The 26,894-nt window shown below is 39.4% G+C and overlaps 1 protein-coding gene across 1 annotated transcript in view; it reads left to right on the forward strand.

The window, feature by feature from the left end:
- LOC116505665 (1-phosphatidylinositol 4,5-bisphosphate phosphodiesterase beta-1-like) overlaps nucleotides 1-26,894 on the forward strand; it is a 286,253-nt gene that overhangs the window by 40,959 nt on the left and 218,400 nt on the right. The window lies entirely within an intron of this gene.

The following is a 26,894-nucleotide window of genomic DNA, read 5'->3' on the forward strand; positions in this document are numbered from 1 at the left end:
AATCACTGTTGGCAGCTACTGAAAGATTGGTTACAGAAAGCCTTATAGGAAGAATCTGCAGTAAATTCCAGCATTTGCCTTTCAGTTACTAGAAAATGATTAGCAAAAAAGAAACAGGAAATCGTATGTAAATCTTCTAGCATGATATATTTATCTATCTATTTATCTAAATTCTATGATTTAGTCTTGATAGCATACTAAGGGGGAATAAGCAAATTTCTGATAGCAAAGTGCTCTTATTTTTTGTTCTGTCAAAGAACACAAACCAAATTTATATATAATTTTGTTTACGAAAACATCTTTTCATTTTTCAAACAGCAGTTAGTTCTAACTTCATTGAAATATGGACTTACATTTTGCTACGGTAGCTATCATTTCTGAATTTATACTTCAGATATTGAGATAAAGTTCTACATAACTTTATGATTCTTGTGAATCCAATAGCATCCATTTCAGTGGTGGGTTGCAGGCAGTATGCCCCGGTACGGGCACACCGGAGCCTGCCCGGAACACCGGATACTGTTCTGGTATAGTGCTCCGGAGAGCCCACCCACCCTCACTCCTTACCAGTCTTTTAAATCTTCGGCACTTCAGCCCACACGCATGGCGTGTACAGCGCCTGCACAACACTCCGCTGAGCAGCTGGAACATCGCGGAGGCTCGCGGAGGTGCTAAGACACATGCATGTGCTGCACACATGTGCATGTGCACTGCACGCATCCATGTGGACACTGCCAGGCCCGTTCCAACCATACCGGTTGGAACGGGATCTGGAACCCACCACTGATCCATTTGCTTTATTTGTTATACTCTTAATAGTCTTTGTGATCATTTGAAGGACTACAGCATAAACATAGCAACCTAATATCTTACTCACAGTTCTTGTTTTATTTAAACATAAACACAGAAAAATCCAGGGGGGAGTGGTTTACCTTGGAGCGGTGACACTGATAAAAAGGGTTTAAAACTCATCTAAATTGTGTACCTAACTTACATTGCTTAACATCTTTTGATACCTATTTTGTTTAGATTTAATATGTAAAGTTAGAAGCGTTTTCTGGAGCGACTACAATCATAGCAGTGAATAAAACTTCCACAAATGTCAGTGGTAAAATATAGATCTCTTGAAGCTTTATTTAGGTAAAAATAGAACATCAGAAGATCAAATATTCATTTCACATATTGTAGTTTGTGCATAAATCCTTATACACAGATATGATTTTTTTAGACAGACTTGTCCAAGTCTGGTGGTATGAAAATTATGATTAACATGCTGAAAAAGGGGATTATTCTGAGTGTAGGTTTTTTTTAAATTTGTTTATTTGTATCCCACCTTTATTATTTTTACAAATAACTAAAGGTGGTTAACAGAGCCAACACGCCTTTTTCCTCCTATTGTTCTCTACAACAACAGCAACCCTATGAGGTGAGTTGGGCTGAGAGGCAGTGACTGGGCCAAGGTCACCAGCTGGCTTTCATGGCTAGGACCTAGAATTTATGATTTCCTGGGTTTTGGCCTGGTGCTTTAACCACTAGATTAAATTGGCTCTGTTTTATTACTAGTCTTTTATTAGTATTGTCCTAATAGCACCTTTTTGGTATTTATGATTTCTTGGCCAAACAATGATTGAGTTAACAGTTTTGTCCCAAGCTTCACACTGGTCTATTTTTTATTTTTTGGGGTGGGGGGTGGCATATCACCATGTGTCAAGAAGAAAAACAAGAAGCTTGGAGTCGGAGAATTCAGTTACCATATTATTATTTTTCATAGCTATTTCAACTTCAAGTTGCTTGTGGGTGGGCAAGACTCAGAAATGATTAAGTGGCAAGATGATTTGATTAACCGTGAGTCTGTTGGGGAAGTCATATTGATTGATCAATGAAAGTGCATATTAATAGAGAAGGCTGCAAGGAAGTGCTCTGAGTATTGTATTTTACTACCCCATTTTCCCGAAAATAAGATCTCCCTGGATAATAAGCCCAATCGGGCTTTTGAGCACATGCGCTAAAATAAGCCCTTCCCTGAAAATAAGCCCTTCCTGAAAATATTGCAACACAGCAGCCGCCATGAGGTGACCACACTCACCGCCTCCTGCACCTGAAAAATAAATAAGACCTCCCCGAAAATAAGGCCAAGTGCTAAAATAAGACCCTGTCTTATTTTTGCAAAAACCACAGTACTACAGAAAAAAGTTAAAGGTGGTATTTTCTTCTAATTTCTTCTAATAGGCTACTACTAGGTAAGCTGGAAAAAAATGTAAATTGAAACATATCTCTGTTCTCCATATGATGTTTTGTTTATGTGTAGGTGTTTGTACAGATAATCTTTGACTTAAAATAGTTTATTTAGTGATGATTCAACAGCATTGAAAAAAATGACTTACGACCAGTGGTGGGTTTCAAAAATGTTCACTACCGGTTTGGTTGGTGTGGCTAGGAAGGGGGCATGTGACTGAGTTGGAGTGACCAACTTGATATCACCCACACCCACTCAGTCACATGAACCCCCATCAAGCCACGCCCACAGGAAAAGGTAGGATTTTTTTTGAAATTTCTACCTATCTACCCCTGCCCTCCCTTCGCCAGTCACCTCCGTTTCCCCTTCTTTAGCAGCCCCACTCCGCCCCATCCCCTGTCCCACCTGCCACTCCCAAATTGTGTCCCACTGCGAGATGCGCATCTTACCAGAGTCTGGCAGCTCTGTCACGTCTCTCAGCCATTGTGTGCAGGGAAAAACCTTGCACAGTAAAGAAAAACTTCTTGTGAGTGTGAGACAATTAACAGCTTATCACACTCACGAGAAGTTTTTCTTTACTGTTCAAGGGCCTGGAGTTGCTCCCAGGCTGCAGGCACCCGGGAGGAAACACTGCCCGACTGCCCTCTCCCGAAGCAACCTTGGAAGATTTCAAGCTCATCTGGGGAGGTGGTTTTTTTAAAAAAAAACACCAAAAAATCTGCAAGATCCAGAGCTGCCAGTCTCCAGTAATATGCGCATCTTGCAGCCCGCCCTTCCACATTCCCTGCCCCACCTACCACCCCGAAATTGCACCCCACTGCAAGCGTCTCTCAGCCATTGTGTGCAGGGAAAAACCTTGCACATAAAGAAAAACTTCTCACGAGTGCAAGAAGTTGTTAATTGCCTCACACTCATGAGAGGTTTTTTTTACTGTGCAAGGTGGAGTGAGCAAAGAGGTGGAGAAACTGTGGGGTATTGACCCAGCTGGCCTGGACACGCCATGCCGTCAGGAGTTGGGGGGTAAATCCAGGGAAGCCCCTGGGACGCCCAGGGAAGCCTCCGGGATGCACCCCACCACAGCACACTGTCGGGAGGTGGGGGTGAAACTGGGGAAGCCCCTGGGATACCCGGGGAAGTACCTATAGTACCTACCTATAGATACGTTATTACTTAAACAGAATGTTGGACAATAAAAATATAACTATTGTGAGAAGTGATGCTCCCCAGTTAATTCTAGTGGGTGATTTTTGTCATCTCTGAGAACCAAAGGTTTCAAAAGTTATCTTTTCAGGTCAGTGATTCCCTTCTATTGTAGAAAAATAGCATGGTTATAATGCTTTCTCTAGTTATTATATGAATAGGAAGTCTTAGCACATGTAAACTAATTTTGTCCAAAGTAAATAATTACACATTTTAAAAAACATTTTAAGGTTATGTTGTACTGGCTTCTTTGTGTAAAAAAAAAGAATATTTTCATTATCAACACTGTTGTATGTAAGAGGAATTTGATTTTTAAGAATAGCAGTGTATACAGGTGAGAAATCAAGTTGTGCATTGTGTTTGCACTTTCTGAATCTTCTGATATAGCTTTCTAGTTCAAAACAAGGAAAGATCAAAATGCAATGACAATGTTTGTTTTGTGTGAAAAGACACCCAGGAACATACTGAACCACCAATAACTTTTTATAGGACTATATTTTATACACAGAGAAGACACATTGAGTGAGTAAATATACATGAAGAAAACCCAAAGAAGATTGAAGACATTTTTTAATAGTAATATTTGGGAGCAGTGGCATTATGCAGTGCTGGCGTACTTAAAAAAATAGCATACCCTGTATTTGTCTGATATAAAGGCTGGCAGGTTGAATGGAGCCACTTCCTACTACTTACAGTCTCCTGTGAGACTCCTAGATATCCAATCTTAATGGGGATATTGGAGCCATTGAGACCCATCAAAACAGTGGTGGAACTAGGACAGTGCCATTGTTTCAGTGCCTTCATTTTGAAATGCTTGAGTGTTCCATTCCATATTCAAAGAGCTATGGTGGAATTGGTACCACTATTTCCATTTGGATGAAACTCTAGGTAAATATGAAAAAAAGGATTCTATGGCTATCAAATTCTGGAGGACAACATGAACGAAGCAAAGAATGCCTCATGGCCATCATTGGAAATAAAAAGGAAAGCTTCTTGCAACAGTTCAAAGATAATAAAAATCTGTCTCAAGGAACAGGTTTCAAATACTAAAGGACAGAATTAAATGCATGAAATGCATGTGATATTTGCTAGTGTTATGTAAAGCATTCTGCAATGCTAGAGTGTGGGGGTGTTGTCTTTATTTGGAAACACACATATTTAAACCCTTATTTAAAATGAGTGGCAAATTCACACTCATACAGCATGTATGCCATCCTTTTTACAGATCACACAGTCCAAATTCAAAGAAAGAAAATACAGGATTAAATACAATGGAAATAGGAAGAGTATCTATCAGCAGAAGTGAGTCTTGTTCCCTTCCATAGATACACATCTCCAAACTTGAGTATAGGTATTCCTTGACCACAACTGAGCCCAACATTTCTGTTGTTAACGAGACAGTCAAGTGATTTTGCCTCATTTTATGACCTTTCTTGCCATAGTTGTTAAGTGAATCATTGCAGTTTTAAGTTAGCAACATGGTTGTTAAGTGAATCTGGCTTCCCCATTGACTTTGCTTGTCAGGCGGTTGCAAAAGATGATCACATGACCCCAGGAAATTGCAATTGTCACAAATATGAGTCAGTTGCCAAACATCTGAATTTTGAGCCCATGAGCAAAGGTTCTTGGCAGATAACAACATGCTATGTAAATGTGGAGAGACACAGAACCTAACTTATCTGCTGGTATGTTGGCTATTATCAGAAACATATACCAATAATGACTTATTTTTGGCCAACAACAAAGCCAAGAAGGTGGCTTCATTCTGGAAGTTTAAAATTTGTTCTAGATATAGAAGAAGAAGACGACATGACATAGAGATGCTGTAATGGTCTTAAGTGTGAAAAGCGGTCATAAATCCCTTTTTTGAGTGCCATAACTTCAAACAGTCACTAAACGAAGTGTTGTAAATTGAGGACTATCTGTACAGAGGATAGGCACTTCCTCTGGATCATCATGGGGAGAATCTACAGGAAAGAGTTGGCAAAAATATCTCAGTATGAAGAGCATTTTCCTAAAACTATGTGGCACTTTAGCCCTAATATATTGTTAGCGCTTTTAGATTAAAAAGATCTAATTATCATCAGTCATATAAGGATGTGTCTTAGGAGGGCAAAAAGCTGCATGAATAATTTAAATGTCTGTAGAACCGTAGGTAGAGTTTTTTTTTTAATCCACACTGCACACATTTTGTACTTTCTCTTTTTTCTCTCCTTTTGAAAAGATGTTCCCTTCTGCAGTGTTGTTGGTTAGTTCTTAATGCTAAATGGGACAAGTATCCCCAAGGCTTCAACACTGTTTTTTAGTCTCCTGACTAAATAGGAACAGAGGGGAGCCAGGAAAACCTCGTGTACAATGTTTCATTCTGTAGACAATCATGCTATTCATAGAGAGAAAAGAGTTTGGGGATGCAGCAACACAAGAGGTTTTCCCAATTGGGTTAAAATAAATAATGGCCACTTTCACTCTATTTTGTTGCACAAGTATCATTCAACATTTTGTAAGTAACTTTGGAAAAGGCTGATTAATTAGTTTAACCCTATCTATTTAAGTCCATCAGTCTGCTTCTGAAATTTACTACTGGATTACAGTATTCGTACTGCCCCCCAAAATCAGATTTTTTTGGGCAAGGCATTTTTCTCCCAAGGTTTTTCTGCTAAAAGGTATATTGCTTCTTAGACACCACTTACATCACTTTAGCAATAGCACTTAGACTTACATATCACTTCACAGTGCTTTACAGCCCTCTCTAAGCAGTTTACAGAATCAGCCTATTGCCTACAACCATCTGGCTCCTCATTTACACCAACCTCAGAAGGATGGAAAGCTAAGTCAACCTTGAGCCAGTCAAGACTGAAAGAATCGAACTCCTGGCAGTGTGAGCAGAGTTAGCCTGCAATACTGCTTTCCAACCACTGCACCACCTCGGCTCTATTGATTTGGAAGAAGGCTGTGAAGGCGATCTGAAGATCTTGATAATTTTATCTGGGAAGAGACAACATTTTGGAGAGGTTTTGTATTGGCCACCGAATAATATCGGAAATCCTTTCAAATCATAAAGTATAGAATAGGATTGCATTGCAGCATGCGTATTTCAAAAGAATTTAATATTTGAATGCTGTGGCATGGTTTCTTTTATAGATAAAATGAGACCTAGAGGCCATGGAGAAAGTGTGTTTGGGTATGCGAAAATGATGTGGGTCTTTTGAGTTCAGGACCACAAGTCAAGGATCTTGACAATGCACCAATGGTTTGTCCTGAGAGAAACTGCATTATCGACGGAAATCCTCCTACGCATGTGAAGCGATATATTGCAATTATTATCTGCCAGAAGATGATTTTGCTTGCAGCTCTTTGCTGATGTAAAAACTGCCATGACCTAGTACTCACTACGGGAACACAGCAGTATAGATTACATTTTATTTATAACTGGTCACCCAGAAACATTTATGACTCAATTGCTAAAATTGTATCATAATGAGGTTGTATTCACAATAAGCAGCTGTAGGCAGTAACAGCAACTAACTCGCAGAAGTTTTGGTTTCCACAGTGGGCACATTACTCCTGGAAACATAGCTATTCTATTCATTTTAATAAATAAATGCAAATCATTTTGTAATAAAGGTCTGCGCAGTGATACTTTCATGTTGCGGATAGGCCTGTGTAGTACTTCCTTTGAGTAGTTCACAATAAAAATTAAGCCTGTATTCATGTTGCAATAAAGGGTGAATGGTGCCTTTTCTTGATAAGCAAATAATGCAATTTTTCCATAGTGTTAGTACCTCCAAATTGGTGCGGCTTCGTATTAGCAAATATATTTACAGGTAATTGCAGATTGAGATGGTAATAAATGCAAGCAGTTCTTGCTTAATAACTACTTATTCAGGGACTGCTTGATTCCCAAAGTTACGGTTGCTGCAGCACACCCATGGTTAAAAAATCAAAGTGTAGACGCTTGGCAGGCCTCCAGCACTTATGACTGCTGGAATATTTCAGTTCCTCCTACCAGCTGTCTCCTGCCCCATCTCTGCCTTTTTGGCCACTGTTAGGAATATAATCTAACGGTTGGGTTGGCAATATATAAATCATGTAACAATGCTATACCTGTTTCTTTAAATCATACTGTAAAATGTGATTGGTTGCTGTTTTCCTCAATCGGCCATAAGAGGGAGCCAGAATGCCTGTTAGCTCTCTCTCTGTTCATTAGATGCTGGGCTGATCTGATCTGAGTGCCGTGAGCTATTGTAAGTTTTGCAACTGTTAGCAAACCTTGATTACTGGACTGGTTATATGATACTGGACTATGTTATTTGGATTATCCCTTAACTGAAAGACATTGATGACTGACTGACTTATCCGTGTATGACTTGGACTGTTTGATGGACTCTGACACCTCTATTTCCACGAAAGTAAAAGCCTATTTAAACTGCAGTGTCTCTGTATGCTGGTTTGTGTGTTCTCCAACACAACTCTCACAACGCTTCGCTGAACGTACTCGCTGTCCCAACGGGGAGCTTACCTAACAGCCACCTCCCACAGTGGCACTCCATGGTGATGGTTGCGGTGCTGGAGCTGAAGTAGAGGCCTGTGGTCTTCAGCAGTCTCAGCCGGCCACTGACACCCTTGTGCTACCCTACAGCCAGCCAGCTCACTACCACAGTGCAAAGCTGAAGCTGCCCCTGCTATCCTCTGCTCTGCAAGTTCTGTTGCCCCCAGCTGATCTTTGTTGTCTTCTTCTTCCCACTGCTGATGAAATGTACCCAGCAAGGTTCTATGCGAGGCAGTTGCTGGCCATGTCAGGTCTTCCTGAGTCAGTGGTGGGTTGCAGGCGATACGCCCCGGTACGGTCATACCGGAGCCTGCCTGAAGCACCGGGTACCGGTACGGGGTTCCGGAGGGCCCACCCGCCCGCCCGTGCTCCTTACCTGTTCTTTAAAGCCTTTGGCGCTTCCGTTCAGGTGCATGGTGTGTACAGCGCCTGTGCAATGCTTTGCTGAGCAGCTGGAGTGTCCCTGGCAGCTACGACGCATGCTCGTGCTGCGCACATCCATGTGGGATCTGGAACTCACCACTGTCCTGAGTCCACCCATACCTGCACTTCTCCAAATTGTGCGCTTCCTTCTTGCAATGCTTTAGAAGTCTTCAGGAGAAAGCTGACCTTGTCCCTCTCCAAATCATAGACATGCTTCTCCAAATGCATCATAAGAGGAAGCCTTTCCTTTCAACTTAATCCATTTTGGAGTAAAGGTTGATAGGGTGTTAATGATCTTATTTTATATTTGTTACATATAATTGCTCTGACCTGCCTTTCAACTTTTTGTATATTTTCTACCAGATAGCCTGTGGCATTAACTACTTCTGTAATGAGTAATTACTGCAATAATTACTACTAATAATATTAAGTAATGTTTTAGAATTATAGACTGATTGATTATGTGACAGCAAATTATTGACTGTTACTGGCCACATAGATCTTTCTCCAGGAGGATCTGCTCCCAACCTAGTCCTTCAGGTCTTCCAACAGTTCACCCATCGATACTGTAATTGCGTCTATCCACCTTGCCTCCGGTTGCCGTCTTTTTCCTCCACTCTTTCATTTCACCTTTCCCAGCAGTATTGACTTATCCAGAGAGCTAAGTCTTTGCAAAATGCATCTTAGGTGTAATACTTTGAGCCTGTTCATTTGTGCCTCAAGTGAGAACTCTGGGTTGATTTATTTGATGATTGTTTTTCTTGCATATCCATGCATTCTTTTAGCATTAATAGAGGTAATCTATTAATTTTTTAATAGAGGTAATCTATTAATTTTGTAATAGAAGTAATCTATTAATTTTGTAGATTAATGCAACCAATTCTACGTGGGACAAACATCACTCCAATTAATAGCCAGGATCCATGAATACCGTCTGGCAGTCAAACACCACAACCCCAGATCCTTAATCTCTACCCACACTGACACCAAACAGCACCAGTTCAACTGGAGCAATGCAAAAATCATCGGCCACGCTACCACCCACCACACTTGTGAGTTTGTCGAAGACTGGCACTCCACAAGCAATTCCATCAACAGCAGTGGTGGGTTTCAAAAATTGTTCGAATCTCTCTGTGGGTGTGGCCTCCTTTGTGGGAGTGGCTTGTCACCTATGTGACCGGATGGGAGTGGCTTGCCGCCCATGTGACCGGGTATGAAATTATGAATTAATACTTAGGTCGGTCCAAGTAGCTATTCAGAAACTCTGGCATTGAAGCATGCAAGTCTTAAAGCTGTCAAGTTACAAGATCCTTGCATCCCTAACCCTTTAGAAAAAAAAACTAGGGGTCTTCAAACCTAACACCTTTAAGACTTGTGAACTTCAACTCCCAGAATTCCTCCTCCAGTCATGTTGGCTCAGGAACTCTGGCATTGAAGCATGCAAGTCTTAAAGCTGTCAAGTTACAAGATCCTTGCACCGCTAACCCTTTAGCAGTGGTGGGTTTCAAAAATTTTTGGAACCTCTTCTGTAGGTGTGGCCTGCTTTCTGGGTCCACTGGTGGAACCTCTTCTAACCGGTCCGGTAGATTTGACGAACCGGTTCTACCGAATAGGTGCGAACTGGTAGGAACCCACCTCTGATCAACAGACACATTGACCTACATCTAGCGTACAAACCCCTCAGAATCCAAATCAACCACACACAGCTAACAGAGATAGCACCAATCTTCAACCAACCCACACAATTCCCCACTCCCACAGTTCACCTCCCAATGACCCTGACCTGAGGTAATCTCCTTATCACAAGACTCCCTGATGGCTCATAGTTGACCCATCACAAGACACTTGACACACTCACACCTGAAGCCCTTATAAACAAAAGACCACTGACACTGACATTCCCCTAAACTCTCCTGAAGATGTTACCTAGCCTGGTAATGAAACGTTCAGGAACCAATCCACAAGCTCGGACAACAAACCTTTATCCTTATTAGTAGAAGTGTATATAAACATTGTTTATTGTACAAAAACTAGTAAAATGGTATACCATTTCTACTGATACAAAATATACAAGGAAAATTATATTTTTGATCATATAAATATGATTAAAGCATAAATAAAACAGAAGAAAGAATCTGAGAAGTGAATGAGGTTTAGCTGTTGGATCCCCGTAGTAGTAATAAGACGAAATAAAGCAAATGACATCAAATTAGAACTTGGTTACTTAGAAACTGAACTGACACTCATTGCCAAATGGGATGATTGCCACGATTTGCAGTCAGCTCCAAATATGCACTACAGCAATTTGAAAATTTCGGGTGAATGATGTATTAGCTTAAGTTTTGCATTGCATTTTCACTAGGGAAAATGGATGCTGCCTCAAGTGGTCCAGGATTGGGTGCATTACAGCAAGTTACTTTGCAGATCAATAGATAATAGCTCTTGCTAGCAAAATTAATGCAGTGAAATCATGGCAGAATAGGAACTCCCTCACGAGAATTAAAGTAGTTATAAAAGAAAAGGCCCTGAATACTTGTGATTGTGCAATTGGAATATTAGGGCAAAATAATAGAATACATGATAGCTTGGCTCCATGGTGTGTTAAATAAGTTGGATGACTGCAGTGGGCAAGCTTTTAGAGAAGGAAAGGAACACTTACAAGAAAATTGCACTTGGACAAGTTGATAGGTTTTCCATTGTAGCGTTGAAGTGAAGAACAAGATTACGATAAGTGTGGAGGCTGACTCGACTTCAAGCTTTCATTTATATTAACAATGAGTTCCGTTGAAACATGCGTTGTTGAGCTATTTTTCTGTTCAACTCAGTGCATTTAAGGAACAGCTTTAATATGAAAAGCAATGAACCTTGTAATTTATTGCATCCAAAGTAAAATACAATAAATGCCCTAAATTTCCATGTGAAGAAAGGCTGAATTCTGCATAATAGATTGTGCGCCATTATTAAGAATATAAAAGAGAAAAAAAATATCGTAAAATGAGGCATTCAGCAGGTGGGTTTTTCTGTGTAACAAAACAAAGTACAAGGTGTAGCATTGGAAAGCAACTGAACAATTGAACAATATCTAACACTTTAAGGTAAGCACTTTATTAAATAAGGTGCTTATTGGGGAGCCCTTTGTTCTCAAAGCAGTTGTAAATATCATTAGTCTCTGTGTAAACTAATAAAGCTTAAAATTCTTGGTATTGTAATGTGGAAACTAGTTGAAAAATAGCCAAAAGCATCACTGAATAAGTAATCAACTTGTTTGCAAAAAAAGGCATTTCATTAAATGTCAAAGGAAAATTCAGGTCAATATTTTAACATTCTTTAAGGTGGACACTGCATTGCCTCTGAAATCTTTAAACTTAACATCTAACCAGTAAGTATTTTAATAGGCAAAAAACAAAGGCCACTGAATATCTTAAACTCTACTACATTGTATACAGTTGGTGGAGATAGCATCCAGGAATGGGTTAACTCCATCAGTATCCAATCAGACTACAGTTGTGACGTCACACCTCCTCTCTTAGCTTCTCCCAGTTTTAGACTCAGTCATATCTTGGACTGGTCATGATTTTCTCTGCTCTCCTCTCACATAGCGTTAGAATTAGAATTGGTCTTCTTCTAAAACTGATCCAATCACTCCCCTTCTGTTTACTTCCATTTCCTATAAGCATTTCCAAAAGTAACAGTGGTGGGGAACATTTTATTTCTGTTTTCTAGAATTAAAACAACTAGATCTCCAAGTGTTACAGATGTATTTACTTAATTTTAATGCAAATATGGGATTAAATGATAAGATCCTTTTCCAGCAATATAATATCCCATACTCCTCTCCAACTAGTTAGTCTTTACAAAAATCTACAAATTCTGGGTTTAATATATAGGGATGGAGGTTGTGGCGAGTGTCACGAGGCAGGACTCAGATGATGACTCTGAAGACAATACTCCAAAAGAACCTGTGGAATGTCAGTTTCAGGAGACCAGCTTGAATAAAGAGAAAATGGTTGATCGAATTTTAGATGTTCTTAAGCAGAAGTCATAGTTTGATGAAATAAAGAAATTATTGCATTTTTGAAAGCCTCTTGTGATGGAGCACCCACAACTCCAGGAGGCAATATTGTCCATTTATGATTGTGGGTAATTTATATCACAACACTGGATATTTTTGTGGAGTCCAAGCTCTTTTCGCTGAATATATACCTATATCACACCCCATGTTTTTTAAAAAATGTGTATTTCTATAAATAAATCTCAATTCATTAAATGTCCGGCCCTTTGGAATGAGCTCCCTGTGGAGATTTGGACCCTCTCCACCCTTCAGGCCTTCCAGACGGCCGTGAAGACCTGGCTGTCCCAGCAACCTGGGGTTGAGTCCCCCCCCTACTCGAAATTGCTGTGTCTGTTGTGCTTTTAAACTGTTCGTATTGTCTGATTGTCTTTGTCTTACTTTTTGTAATTTCCCCTCCCTTGGTTTTGTTCAGCCGCCCTGAGTCCCTTCAGGGAATAGGGCGGCCTACAAATTGAATAAACTCCAACTCCAAACTCCAATTTAAAAAAAAAAAGGGAAGCATGAGATTAAAATGTATATAATTGCCCAAGTCAGCACAGAACAGCAATATTGCAAGATCGTTAGTGCTTGGTGGCTAATGATTATTTATTGGGATTCTACATCTTTGGTTTCCAACATGAATAATTTGTATTTAGTCATAAAATGGTTCTGATATTAATGCTGTTAAAGATAAAAATACTTGCCAGAGAAGATACCTACACATCTGCAGATTTTCTGTATAAAATGTAAATGGAAGTATAAAATCATAATATGCATGGCCATGGTTTAGAGCAACACTGTTCTTCCCTGCTGTTTTTTTCAATTGCTGCTTCTGTCCTGTGGAAGTTACTTCTCCAAGCCTGTCGGGTGAGATTAAGTTTAGAAGACAAGATCCCCTGGCTCCCGTTCTTAAGTAGCAATTAGCCTCCTAGGATGGGTGGCACTTCCATCTATAGATGAATTAATCGTGGGACGAAGTGGTCTGCAACAGATGTTGCTTTTGCCCTGCAATGATAGCAGTGAGCTGGCGTTGTTCCATATAAGCAGGTGTGGGCTGTGATAGTGGATGAATATGGGCCTTGTGCTGTATCATTTAATTTTATTGCTTCAATAAATCAGCCAGGCATTAGCTGTATCACCAGTGCCTCCTGCCCATCAGGCATCTACTACTTCTGGTTTCTGCAGCTGACTAGCACAGCATAATTGTAGTTATGGGTAATCCTTGACATCTACAGTTTATACTGTATGTATAACTACATAAAGACTGTGGCTTGTTTAAAAATTAACTTGGCCTTCCAAACACTGATAGAGTAACTAGAAAGTAATGCCAGCACAAGAAGGAACAATTGCTGGTTTTGGCACTTAATATACATATTTAAGTAAATACAAGGTTGCTAGCTGGATATGCCTCTAGAATTGTTTTAGATCACTTAGTTGTATTGATTTGGAAAGCTTTACAGTTAATTTTGAAGAATAAAAAAATCATGTATTTAAAACAAAGTTTATTTAGCAGCTATTTCCTTGGCAAGCATATTAAATTTTTCTATTTTACCATGCATCATTAATATTTAACAAATAAAGAGAATGAAATATACTAGCTTGAAGCAATTGATTAAGCAGCCATGTTGGCCCCAAACACTGCAGAAATATATGATGATAGACATTGACAGATCTATTTCCATTATATTACAGTGTTTTGGAACCTACAATATATACAGGTGGCAGACTGTGAATGCAATACACCATATGGTTATTTTAAAGTAGAGGGACTTCAGTTAAAGTATGTTGGACTATGTCCTTAGAAATTGTAAACTTTCATGTAAAGAAATGTACATCTGGGACTAATAAGAGTCAAATATGCCTGTTTAGATTATTGACTAAAGACTGGTTTCACTTTGGAACGTACTTTATAAATTAAGTTCATAAACAAACTTAATTCACCTGCTTTTGAATTGCTAGTGTATTAATCCAAGGGAGTGATGGATAGATGGGTGCTTTGTCTTGGGGGCTAATTTGTTCACTTCTCAGTCCTACTCTATCTCTGATCTAAGAAGAAATTTAATTAACATGAAAGCCTAATCTGATTTTTTTAAGCAGATGTCAGAATCTACTAGATGTAGTATCTCTGAGATCCTGGTTAACTATACCACATATTATGGTGGTCTCAGTGGTGGGTTTCAAAAATTGTTCGAACCTACTCTGTGGGTGTGGCCTCCTTTTTGGGAGTGGCTTGCCGCCCATGTGACCGGATGGGAGTGGCTTGCCGCCCATGTGACTGGATATGAAGATGCCGATGACACTTGTCAGAACCACCTTAAATTACCTCACACACAGCCCTGGCATGCATAAGAGTATACTTGTTTTTTAAAAGGCATCTTTGGTTTGCGTTAAAGCAACTTCAACACACACAATGTTCTGATTGCACCACAAACGCAGTAGTCATCCTTACCTTTCACAGAGGCACTGAGTTTTATAAATATGAGCATGATAGTGTAGAATAATCATATCCAAGGACCAGTGGTGGGTTTCAAATTTTTTTGGAACCTCTTCTGTAGGTGTGGCCTGCTTTCCGGGTCCACTGGCGGAACCTCTTCTAACCGGTTCTGTAGATTTGACAAACCGGTTCTACCGAATAGGTGCGAACTGGTAGGAACCCACCTCTGGGTGGTCTAGTACTTCACACATGATAGTAAACTATGATGGATACTTTCATACATGTTAAGTGAAAAAATCAAACACATTGCACTTTAGCTTGATGTGTCTATTTTCCCTGAGTGGGGAAAGGAAGTAATTATCAAGGTTCAAGGTTCAAGGTTTAATAAATTTATATGCCGCCCAATCCCGAAGGACTCTGGGCAGCTTACATAAAACAATTCTAAAAAGAGTACTAAAAATTTAAAATAGAGAGAAAACAAATAAAAAAAAACACATCATGCACTCAACCTTAGTGTGGCTGGACCTCGTTACGAGGTCAACAGCCCCAGGCCTGCTGGAACAGCCAGGTCTTAGTAGACTTTCGGAAGGCCGAGAGAGTGGGGAGGGTCTGGATCTCTGAGGGTAGATCGTTCCATAGGGTCGGGGCAGCTACAGAGAAGGCCCTCCCCCGAGGAGCCGCCAGATGACATTGTCTAGTCGACGGCACCCGGAGAAAGCCCAAGCTTGTCTCAACTAACAAGGCAAAACATTACAGGAATATTTCCCAGAATAAAAGGGGTCTGATAAGTAGATTTATTGTACCAAAACAAGGAAGCTATTATGAAAGAATTCCAGCTCCTGCTATCTGTGAGATTTGAGCTCTGCTTAATCAATACTTAATTTTTTGTGCCTCTTTTTCTCACTAACCCTACATAAAGGGCTAGAAGCAAATCACTTTTGGATGGGAGATACAGCTTTTATCTAGATCTAATCTAGAATTGTTTTAGATCACTTAGTTGTATTGATTTGGAAAGCTTTACAGTTAATCCAATTGTTTATTTTTGATCGTGTGAAACCAAATGTTTACACTAGTGTATGGTTTGGATTTTAAACAAATCTCATAATATTTTTTTAAAATTTAGCTGTATTTTTAATCATTCTGCTTATTTTGACTTTCAGATTGATTGTTTGTCCTTTCCAATTTCCATTCCTATAAAGGTCGAAGTTACACTGGATGATCAATTTTAAAAAATGTAATTATCACATGTTTATGTATCTGACTGTTATGATTGTAAGCTAGTGAATCTCTGTTTTCCTTCTGGCTGACCACTCATATTCTTATTTTCTTCACCGAGGGTCCTCTTCAAATTATGACTTCTAAATGTTTGAATTTTTAGCTAGATGTTTGTTCATTGGTAACATTTACATTTTTTTTCTGAATGCTATGCCAGATGCAGGCAGCAATCATTTATAGTTTTATTTGGTGTTGGATTAAAGTTGATGACTGGATGTATTAATTACATAAAGAAGTTATCTTCAGTGCTGTGCATTTGGTATATGATTAACTCTGCCTTGTGTAAACTTAACTTTAGTTCCAGTTTGGAATGTCCTGAGAATCCTGGCTGTTTTTAAGAGAAACATGTTTGCTAGCTATGATAGTTGAAGAGTGAATTTGCCAGCTGTGTTGCTCAAAGAGAAATTAAAAAAAGTGGTCTCAGAGCTTTAGGCAATCAGTGGCCATTTCAGAATAGATAGCACAGGACCTGACCCTTGATACTGGTCTTGATGGTGGATGCTTATTCGCATTCTGCATACATTTAGCCAGAGCAATATAATTTTTCTCCCAGAAAATTGCTTGCTGGAAAATTGCTAAAATCTACTTGGAGATGAGAGCAACGTAAAAGCAGTTCAAAGTTACCAATCCCTTGGCTTGTTACCAAATACTGTTGTCCTGCAGATTGTACCTACAGAGGATGACCTTGCCTGATAAATTGGATTTAGTCCCTTTTGCAATCAGGATTAAAGGTGGTGCTTGCCAAAACACAGATGCTTTATACAGCAAGATAAAAATTAATGGCCCCTTTGGGCAATCAAGTAAATATGACAGGCTGATGAGTTTGAGAGTCTGCTTGTGGTCTGGTGTCAAATTTATCCTTCCAGGGATAATAGGCTGGAGAGATCTGTAAGGGAATAAAAAAAGGCATTAGTTGTTCATTTTTGGCCATATAACAGCAGTGCTTGTTACTTTGTGAGCTCTTTTGAATTTTCAGGATTACTGCATGAATATGAACCAAAATGTGATCTGGTTTCTATGTAAGTCTTAAAACTCATTAACAAACGAGTCAAAACATATGTGTTTATTTATTTATTGAGGAAAATTGATCCAAAGCTACCCATAAGTAATACAAACATTACAGAAAAATGCTTTGTTATGGCCCCCATCTTCCTCCCCAATTTCTTTCTTCCATGTTGCTAATTGCTATACTATATATTGAACCTATGCAATGGCTGCGTATTTCTGTTTGTATCATTTTGATTATATTAAGCAATTTATCTTTTCCTTTAAAAAAAACAGTTATTGAATGCAAAGGGACACAGTGATTTAGTGGCTAAGATGCTGAGCTTGTTGATCACAAAGGTCACCAGTTCGGTGGTTCGAATCCCTAGTGCTGCGTAACAGAGTGAGCTCCTGTTACTCGTCCCAGCTTCTGCCAACCGAGCAGTTCGAATGCACGTAAAAATGCAAGTAGAAAAATAGGGACCACCTTTGGTGGGAAGGTAACAGCATTCTGTGCCCCTTCAGTGTTTAGTCATGCCGGCCACATGACCATGGAGACATCTTCGGACAACTCTTTGGCTTTGAAAGGGAGATGAGCACCGCCCCTTAGAATCGGGAACGACTAGCACATATGAGGGGAAACTTTACCTTTATTATTGAATGCAAGGTTTCTTTTTTCTAGGTATGTGCTGGATTGATTCTTGCCCCTGCTAGCTGTATCTTAATAAAAATGGTGATGCTTTTCATTTCATTATTCTCTGGGATCATAAGAAAATATTTGTGGCTTTAATTCAAATGCTGTTTTCAAATTTTCTGAATGTTTTGGTGTATTTCTTTCCAGTACTTTTGAGTCTTTTTCCATAACTTTGGTAAAAAGTTCTTCTTTGTTGTGCCATTTCCAATGTTTATTGTTTTATGATTTGTCCATCCTGGCAATTGTTGACAGAGTTATAAACCATCTGCGGAACATTTTATACTGTTTTCCCCTTAAATTGTAATTTGAATTTTTTCCATGATTCTTCCCATTGTTCTACTGTTCCTACTTGGACATTTTGAATCCATTTTATCATAGAATTTGTATTTGTTCTGTGTCCATGCCATATTTGAATAATTTGTAGACACATCCTAATCAATTATTTTGAATCTGTATAAGTATTTCAAATTCAGTCATCCTTGTCAGAGACTATTTTTTAAGGCTGCTTTTCATTTTTCAAATTATTTGCTAATACATTAACCACAGAAGATGCCTTCCTGCATTAAGCACATTCTTGTGGTGTCTTTAGTCTATTTCATGAGTCCAGATGTTTCAGGTTAGCATCTATGATCAGATCTTTCTGATCGGATCTTGAAAGAGCGAAAAGATACATGAGGGTCTCTAGCCAAAGGTTTAGTGTGACTGAATAGTCATCTGTAGGTTGTATTTACTAGGATTTTATAGTGCACGCTATTTCGAGAAACAAAGTTGTTTCTTGAACAACTGAATATTTGACTGTTCAAAGGATGTCAAGAATTCTCAGCAATTTGTCCCTACAAGTAGAATACAGCTGCAAATACATCAAGTTAAGCAAGATAAATAAGAATTCTTAAATGGAGTGCCCTTTTAGTAAAAGGCATTCTAAGCCTAGGAGTAAATGGTAGAGCGGTATTTTTGGTGGGAGCATACTTTGACTCCCAGCACCTGGCTGAACTATCCCTGCAGTTTTGTTCCTTTTTAATAATTTTATTAAACTGATCAAGGGACAAAACACAAGATGAAAATAAGGAGAATATCAAGAAAGGAAAAGGAGAAGAAAGAAAAATATTGACTTCTGACTCTTTTTAATGTAATATAATAACATAGTAACATTACAGTCTCAACTTTTTACTTTTATATACTTAATATCTATTAGCCATTTCTGTAACAACAGACCTATCTAATCAGCAAAACGCAAAGTCAAAGTTTCATTTCATCAGCACAAAATTCAGAAGCAGTTTCCAAGTAGAAAGTTAGATATCCTTGCAGCTTTCTTGGCAATTTTTGGAAGCGGTTTGCCATTCTTTATATGAAGGTTACAAACACTTAGACTAACAAACAAAGGGATGTGTTTTAACAAATGGGAACTGCTATGATAAAAATTAAATTTGCTTTAATTTAAATTTAGATTCAGACTATATGATTTATTGCAATAAATGTTTATTTCCTCACCCTGACTTAATAGAAATTACTATATACAGGTAGTCTTCAATTTATGATTGTAATTGAGCCTGGAATTACTGCCATAAGTCATTGTGGTCAAGTTGAGGCAGTACGTGACCAGATTCAAAGTTATGACCATTTTTATGAGAGTCATTAAGTGCAGTTGTTAATGAGTCACTGAGCAAACACATTAAAAAAGCCAGTTGTTCTGTGCTCAAAATGCACCATATGTGTGCGTGTGTGTAGCTGTCATAATTCCGGAACCGGGTCTTAGTAGCTCAAGGGAGGCTTGTTGTAATTTGAATGTTTGTTAAGCAAACAGACATAAGCTGAGAACTACCCATAATGGTTGATTTGGCAATCCTTAGTGCCCTACCCACTGATACTTGCTGGTGAGCAGAATGACTCTTTGTCACTCATGTGTAGACCTCTTAGAGCAATAGCAATAGCAATAGCAGTTAGACTTATATACCACTTCATAGGAATTGAATTGAATTGAATTTTATTATTTATATGCCGCCCTTCTCCAGGAGGACTCAGGGCGGCGAACAATTCAAAAGGGGAAAAGGGGAACATAAAACGAAATACAAATAATTAAAATAAGCAAGAGTCGCACAACCATACAAGTCGAGAGGGGAGGGAATTCATCACCCCCAGGCCTGCCGGCAAAGCCAGGTTTTAATGGCTTTTCGGAAGGCCTGGAGAGAGGTGAGGGTCCGAATCCCTGCGGGGAGATCATTCCAGAGGGCTGGAGCTGCCACAGAGAAGGCCCTCCCCCGGGTAGTAGCCAGATGGCATTGGCTAGTAGATGGAACCCAGAGGAGGCCAACCCTGTGAGATCTAATGGGTCTGTGGGACGTAATTGGCAGCAGGCGGTCTCTTAAGTAGGGTTTTCAGCCCTCTCTAAGCGGTTTACAGAGTCAGCATATTGCCCCCAACAACAATCCGGGTTCTCATTTTACCCACCTTGGAAGGATGGAAGGCTGAGTCAACCCTGAGCCGGTGAGATTTGAACAGCCGAACTGCAGAACTGCAGTCAGCTGAAGTAGCCTGCAGTGCTGCATTTAACCACTGCGCCACCTCGGCTCTAGAGATGATGTAGTAGGTATTCTGGGATGCATAAAGAGGAGAGCAGCATTAGTCAGTAGATATTCCATTGGCTATTTCTCTTAAAAGGCATTGCACCACTAAGTTTCTTCAGTTATAAAACTGGAAGATAAAAAGTGTCAGTTCTGTTTAGCATTGGATTTTGCATAAGTTCCTGAACTATAATGTAGAATTTTAGAATGTCTATTGTTGATTTTGTCAGAATTCCCTTGCTTAAGTGTTTCCCCAGAGAATTATTTCATTATTATTTTTTTGCCCTTTTGAATTACCAGTACAGAATAACATAATCGCTCACTTAAAGAAAAACAAAATTTTGGAAAAATCCGCCTTTGTGTGATGTTCCTTATTTTTTAAAAGAGACTCGTTCACTTGTGCTCCAGAACAGAATTAAAAAATTCTTATGTAAATGCCCCAAACAGCCAGTTTCCACAGTAGATTTCTTTTTCATTCTGTTTGAATTATTAATGTCTGCTGTATATAGCCTTAGGTGTCAGAACCTAAATATTTCTTTTTCAGTCCATTCATAATTCTTGATTATGAAAGATTCAGAAGTACAATTCAGGAAACACTGTCAGTTGCGCATTTGATCATACTATTCAGATGAATTTGTCTTAAAATATGTGTTTAAATTAATTGGAAAGGAATTTTGTAGTCTTACATCTCTCATAAATGTGCCAAAGTAGGACAGTTTAGATCTTGGGTGTCAAACTCAAAGTGCCATGTTGCCGTCGCGTGATGTATCACAACATTTTTTCCCTTTGCAGAGCTGGGGTGAGCATGGCCTGCACATGATGCCACCAGTTTGACACCCATGGTTTAGATGGATAGATACTTTGTTACGCTTGGTTCTAAATCTAAATTTTAGATTTAGATTTAGATCACCTTTTGAAAGATGAATGGTGAAGAACTTAATATCCATAAATTAATAGTGCCTTTTGAGAAATATTTTCCCCCTTATTTGTTTGCCACAGAACAAATGACATTCGTAATTTTAGTGAGGCTGGTGAGGTTGACTAGCTGAAAAGTAGCACCTCAAGTAGCATTGACAGTCTTTTCAAACTAGCAGCAGTGAAATTAACGTAATAGCAAAGCCAGTAGCATTTTATGCAGTAAGTGGGTTTTGTGCCAAAACATAAACCCATTACTCAATTACCTTTTGAGATTGCTTTTCTTCTTCCAAATAGCAGAAAAAAAGAATAAGTGCTTTTAGAGTTGAGAAAGTGCCAAAGATAAAAATGTCCAGCTTGCACTTTTTGGGGGGTGGGGATGAAGCAGATGCTGACGTTCAGAGAGGAGTTGATATATAGTTAGGACAGAGATGCAACTTGCTTTTCAAGATGCTTTTGTGTGGAAAAAAGTTGAATAAATCACAGGCATCATACTATAAGTTATTAAGACAGGGAAAGGGAAACAATTTCTGGACAAAAAATCAGATTCAGTGCTCTCATAGAGATGTGATGGCCAGGAAAAGAAATAAATAATTACATGAATTTGGTAATTATGCAAATTACAATTATGCAAATCATTGTAATTTGTTGGCCGGTTTGTATAATTTGTTAGTTTTGAAAATATTTTGTGCAAGCCTGGGTTACTTGCTGGAAAGAACGACTTACAAACATAATTGACTATGGTCATAAGTCATTGTGGTTAAGTGATCACTTCAGTGAACCACAATGCTGTCTCTCCCCATTGTGGTAATTAAGTGGACCAAGAGGGGCCTCGGGATGGGAGATACTCTAGGACACTTGACGCAGACCCTACCCAGCTCAAACCTGGCCTTTTGAAAACCTTGCCTTTCTGAAAGATTGCATGAATGGTCCCCACCTCCAGAATGGTGTGAGGCAACCTCTGTGCATTTTATCTGCTAGGTACTGTTTCAGAAAGATGATCTTCAGAAACCACCTTTCCAAAAGAGAATCAACTGATGTGGCATGCAACCTTCCTATACAGACACCATCTCATGACAATCCGGAAGTGAGCATTACTTTAGAAGTGCCTACAATTCTCACATTGTGAGAACTTCAGCAACTTCCAAAATGGTGCACGCTTCTGGTATGGCACAAGGCGGTTCCTGTACAGAAAGGCCATGTAAGTTCATCAGCTGATTCTTTTTTTTGGAAAGGTGATTTTTGGAAGAGATAAGTGGACCAAGACAGGACAGGGCAGGGTGGAGTCCCAAGGACTGTAGGTACTCACCTGAGCGGGAAGTAGAGCCAAGGGACCTAGGGGAGCAGGTTGGGGGAAAGATGAACAAGTGGAGGCAGTTGAAGCATTTCTATGGTTGGTCATAAGTGCCTAAATTGTGATCATGTAACTGCTACTTGGATAAAGATTGCAATGTCCTTTGTTCAGCACCACTGTCATTTCAAATGGTCAAGAACAACCTGTAAGATAATTCCCCCTTTCCTTCCTGATACATTCATTTTCATATCCATTGCTTCCCGTGACTGCATATAATTGTTCTCTCCTAGCTTAAAATGGTTCTTGTTTTACTTGAAGATAAATTTAAAGTTTATGACTTTTATATTTTCCACATTGCCCTTACTTCCTGGAAGTAATCTTCTCTTGAAATAATTTAATAGAAAAGGTGTGATAAACTGTAGGTCAGTTTTCTGAACTTAATGCTCAGTGCTGTGCTTTATTTACAAGAAGGAAAGTCTATCATGGAGGAAGCCAAGTTTGTCTTCTGCCTGACAGTAGTCTCATTAGTGAAGCAGGGCCTTAATGACAAACCTCCTAACCATGGAAAAATATTGAAGCTCTTCCTCAGTGGCGGGCTGCTTTGTAGAATGTTCTATAACTGAGTAAATGTCAGCAGAGAGTTAGCTTTCACAGTGACATTTATAATGCTTGAAACAAAGGGCATTTCAGATGCCAACTTATTTATAGATAAAACGTAAGTACTTATTTTGTTAAAACAAGATGCAAAGCAAAGAGATGTATATTGGAAACAGCGCTATTTTATTTATTAAGTAAATTTTATGAAAAGTTTCAAAGAGAACGTAAAAGCTACAAAATGCAAAGAACCAAGAAAGGAAAAAGACAAAATAAAAATACATTGAGAAAGAATCAAAAGAAATAGAAGGAAGAAGCTTCTGAGTTCCTTGGCAGCAAATATAAGCATGATTACAAAATTGCATCTTATGCCATGATTACAAAAAGGGCTGACCTTTTTCTGTTCATTTCTTTTCTAATCATTAAAACCACAAGACATAAGTAGGTTTTTCTCCATTTCATGCCACCATTATAAAAGGCAGAGGTCACCAACCTTTCAGACCTCAGAGACCACTAAGTTCATAATTTAAAATCCTGTGGACTACTAATATGATCTGCCTAATGACTGGCTGGGCGGGGCTAGGTGGTCATGTGACTGGGTGGGCGTGCCCAACTCAATGTCAGTCACATCAAGGAGCATCTTACCAGTCTCTATTTGCCCCTCCCCAACCCTTGCCTGCCCTCCCGGACTCCTCAGGGCCCCAACAGGAAGCAGTTGTTGGAGTTAAGCAGCCACCAAGACAAAAAGAGTTGGCAAAACAGCTCAGTTCAAATTGGATCTGACCAAGAAGGAGGGTCAGCAGAAGCACCTGACTGAGGACTATGAACATAGGCTTTCCAAGCAAAGGGAAGACCTGCAGGAGTGTAAGGCCAAGTGCCAGCGCCTGGAGGCTCAGCAGCCTGAGATGGTCAGCCAGTTCCAAGCCATGATGCAGTGCCACAGGAACAAGGCCCTCTTTGCCACTAGTGGCACTTCCCTCCAGCCTTCGCCCAAAGTCCTGCACCAGGAGGCTGAAGCAGACCCCAAGTCAGAATTTCTGTCCCCCTCTGACCCTCACAAAAAGACCCCGAAGAGAGAGACTCTCAGCAGCAACCCAAACGTTCATTGCACATATCTGGCCCAGGGGCCAGATAGTTTGAGGACCCCTGATTTAGTGCAATATAAAAAATGCAAATAATCTTTCTCTGGACCAGCAAAATTTTCTCGTGGACCACAAGTGGTGCACAGACCACCAGTTGGTGAGCACTGATATAAGGGATTTCTAGTTAACCATAAATGTAGACATTGCCTTTTCTCTGATCAAGGAAGTCAGTTTATCCATCTTTGGATAATTTCCATCATCTTCACCATTCCTCTTCTGTGGGTCGTTTCAAACCCTTTCGTTTGTTAGCGTCCGATAGTCTTTTTATACAATTGTCATGTATAGAAACAACGTTCTATGACTTTTTTCTAATTGCCTGTCCATTCGCCCCAAAGAGAAGTTTCACTTGCACTTTAATCTATAAAATCTTCTGAACTTAATGTATACAGATGTATCCATTTTGTTTCATTTCTTCTTCTTTTTTTTGCTTTTTACATATTCACCAAGCATGATAAAATGTTCCTCCAGCAAAGATTCAAAACATGTTTATACAATTTCTCTGGTGATAAATAGCAGCAATACATCATTTTATAAAAGCTCTTTTTAAGGCTAGAATATAGTGTAAATTTCAGTCCTTTCAACCACATTGGTCAATTTATATATTGTAACCAAATTTTTAATCATATATTCTTTCACCTGTTCTTCTGTCCAGTATTTCAGCAACAGTTTATACATTTTAGCAATGACATGTTCATCATTAGTACATAATTCTGTTTCAGACTCAACCTTGTTCAAAATCATAAGACCTTTGATCTTTTATAACACTTTAACCCTTCTTGTTAATTGTACATATGAAAACCATAGAACATTTATTAGTTAGATTTTTACCCCAACTTTGTGTGCACTGTTCCCCATTCAGTAGCAGAGCTCTTAGCAAATTAATTTTGGTAGTATAAACATGCATTGGTGTTTCTGTTGTGGTAGAAATATTCCTCTATCTTCTTTGCAAGCATGTTTTTGAAAATGGCATCATAGTGACTGAAGAGCTTGATGGGGATAGAGATATTTCTGCCTTCTCCTTTACTTAAAAAAAAAAGGAGAAGGAGGGGGAAGAGGAAGAAGAAGAAGAGGAAGAAGAGGAAGGGGAAGGGAAAGAAGAGGAGGAAGGGGGAGAAGGAGGAGGGAGAGGGAGGGGTAGGGGGAAGAGGAGGAAGGCGAAAGGGAAGAAGAGGAAAAAGAGGAAAGAGGAGGAAGAGGAGGAGGGAGAGGAGGAGGAGAAGGGAAAGAGGAGGAGGATGAAGAAGGGGGAGGGGAAGAGGAGCAGAGGTGGTGTTCAGCAGGTCTAACCAGTTCTGGAGAACCTGTAGTAGAAATTTTGAGTAGTTCAGAGTAAATACCACCTCTGACTGGTCCCACCCCCATCTATCCTCTGCCTCCCGGGTCCCAGCTGATTAGAGGGGAAATGGGGATTTGGCAGTATCCTTCCCCTGGAGTGGGTTGGGAGTGGAGATTTTACAGTATCCTTCCCTTGCCACGCCCACCAGGCCACCCCCACAGAACCAGTAGTAAAAAAATTTGAATCCCACCACTGAGGAGGAGAAGGGGAAGAGGAGGGGGAGGAGGAAGAAAAAGAAGGGAAGAAGGAGAAGGAGAATGGGAAGGAGAAGCCCTAAGCATGGCCTAAAGCATTCTTTTCTGCAAAGGGGATCTTTGATTTTCTCTCTCCTGATTCAGTTGAACTTCTGGTAAAGAAATAAAAGCTCAGACTCCTAGTAGGAAAGGATCTTTCCAACCATGTGCTGGGAATCTGCTGTATTAAGAAGAAAACAGAAGTGTCTCTTCTACCTTTAGTGCATCATCTCAGTTTCTTTCTATTGTTTTTGAGAGAATAGATTTCCTTTTTGGGCAAAAAGGTTCCAGGAAAACAAATTCTGAAATATTTTTATGTATTTTTGATGAAAAGCTTAAGAAAAACCTGCATAACTCATAAAGTTAGTGAAGAAGGGTCAGCTCTTCCCCACCCCTGTTAACTGTGACAGAGATCTATTTTCAGTCAGTTGAGGATAAACATACAGATAGTCCTTGACTTATAACCACTCATTTAATGACTGTTCAAAGATATGATGTTCTTGTAAAGAGTGCTTTACTGCCAGTAAGACACTTCTGGCTATTATAAAATGTCACATACCCCTATGTCACATGACCACATTTTGGGCAGTAGGTAACCAACTGCATTGATGACTGGCTGCAGTGTCCTGTGGCCACATGATCATGATTTGCAAAATCATGATTGCAAAAAAAAGTCCTTTTATTTTACTGCAACAGAGGAAGTTGGAAGTCAGCACTTTTTATTTCTTTTTTCCCAACCTTTCCTCACTTCTCTACCCTGCCTTCCCCCCACTGCTATCCTATTTACTTTTGTATTTTGCATCTTATCTTATAACTTAATAAAATGTTTAAAGTTAAAGAGGTCTGGACTTCAACTCCCCGAATTCCCCAGCCGACAATAATCTAACGTTACTTCAGACAGTCTTGCTGAAATTTTATATACAGGCTTATAATATAAACTCTCTTTTATGTGCTTGAATTTCTAAATATCTGT

The sequence above is a fragment of the Thamnophis elegans genome, chromosome 3 (genome assembly GCF_009769535.1).
Source record: "Thamnophis elegans isolate rThaEle1 chromosome 3, rThaEle1.pri, whole genome shotgun sequence".
Lineage (NCBI taxonomy): Eukaryota > Metazoa > Chordata > Lepidosauria > Squamata > Colubridae > Thamnophis > Thamnophis elegans.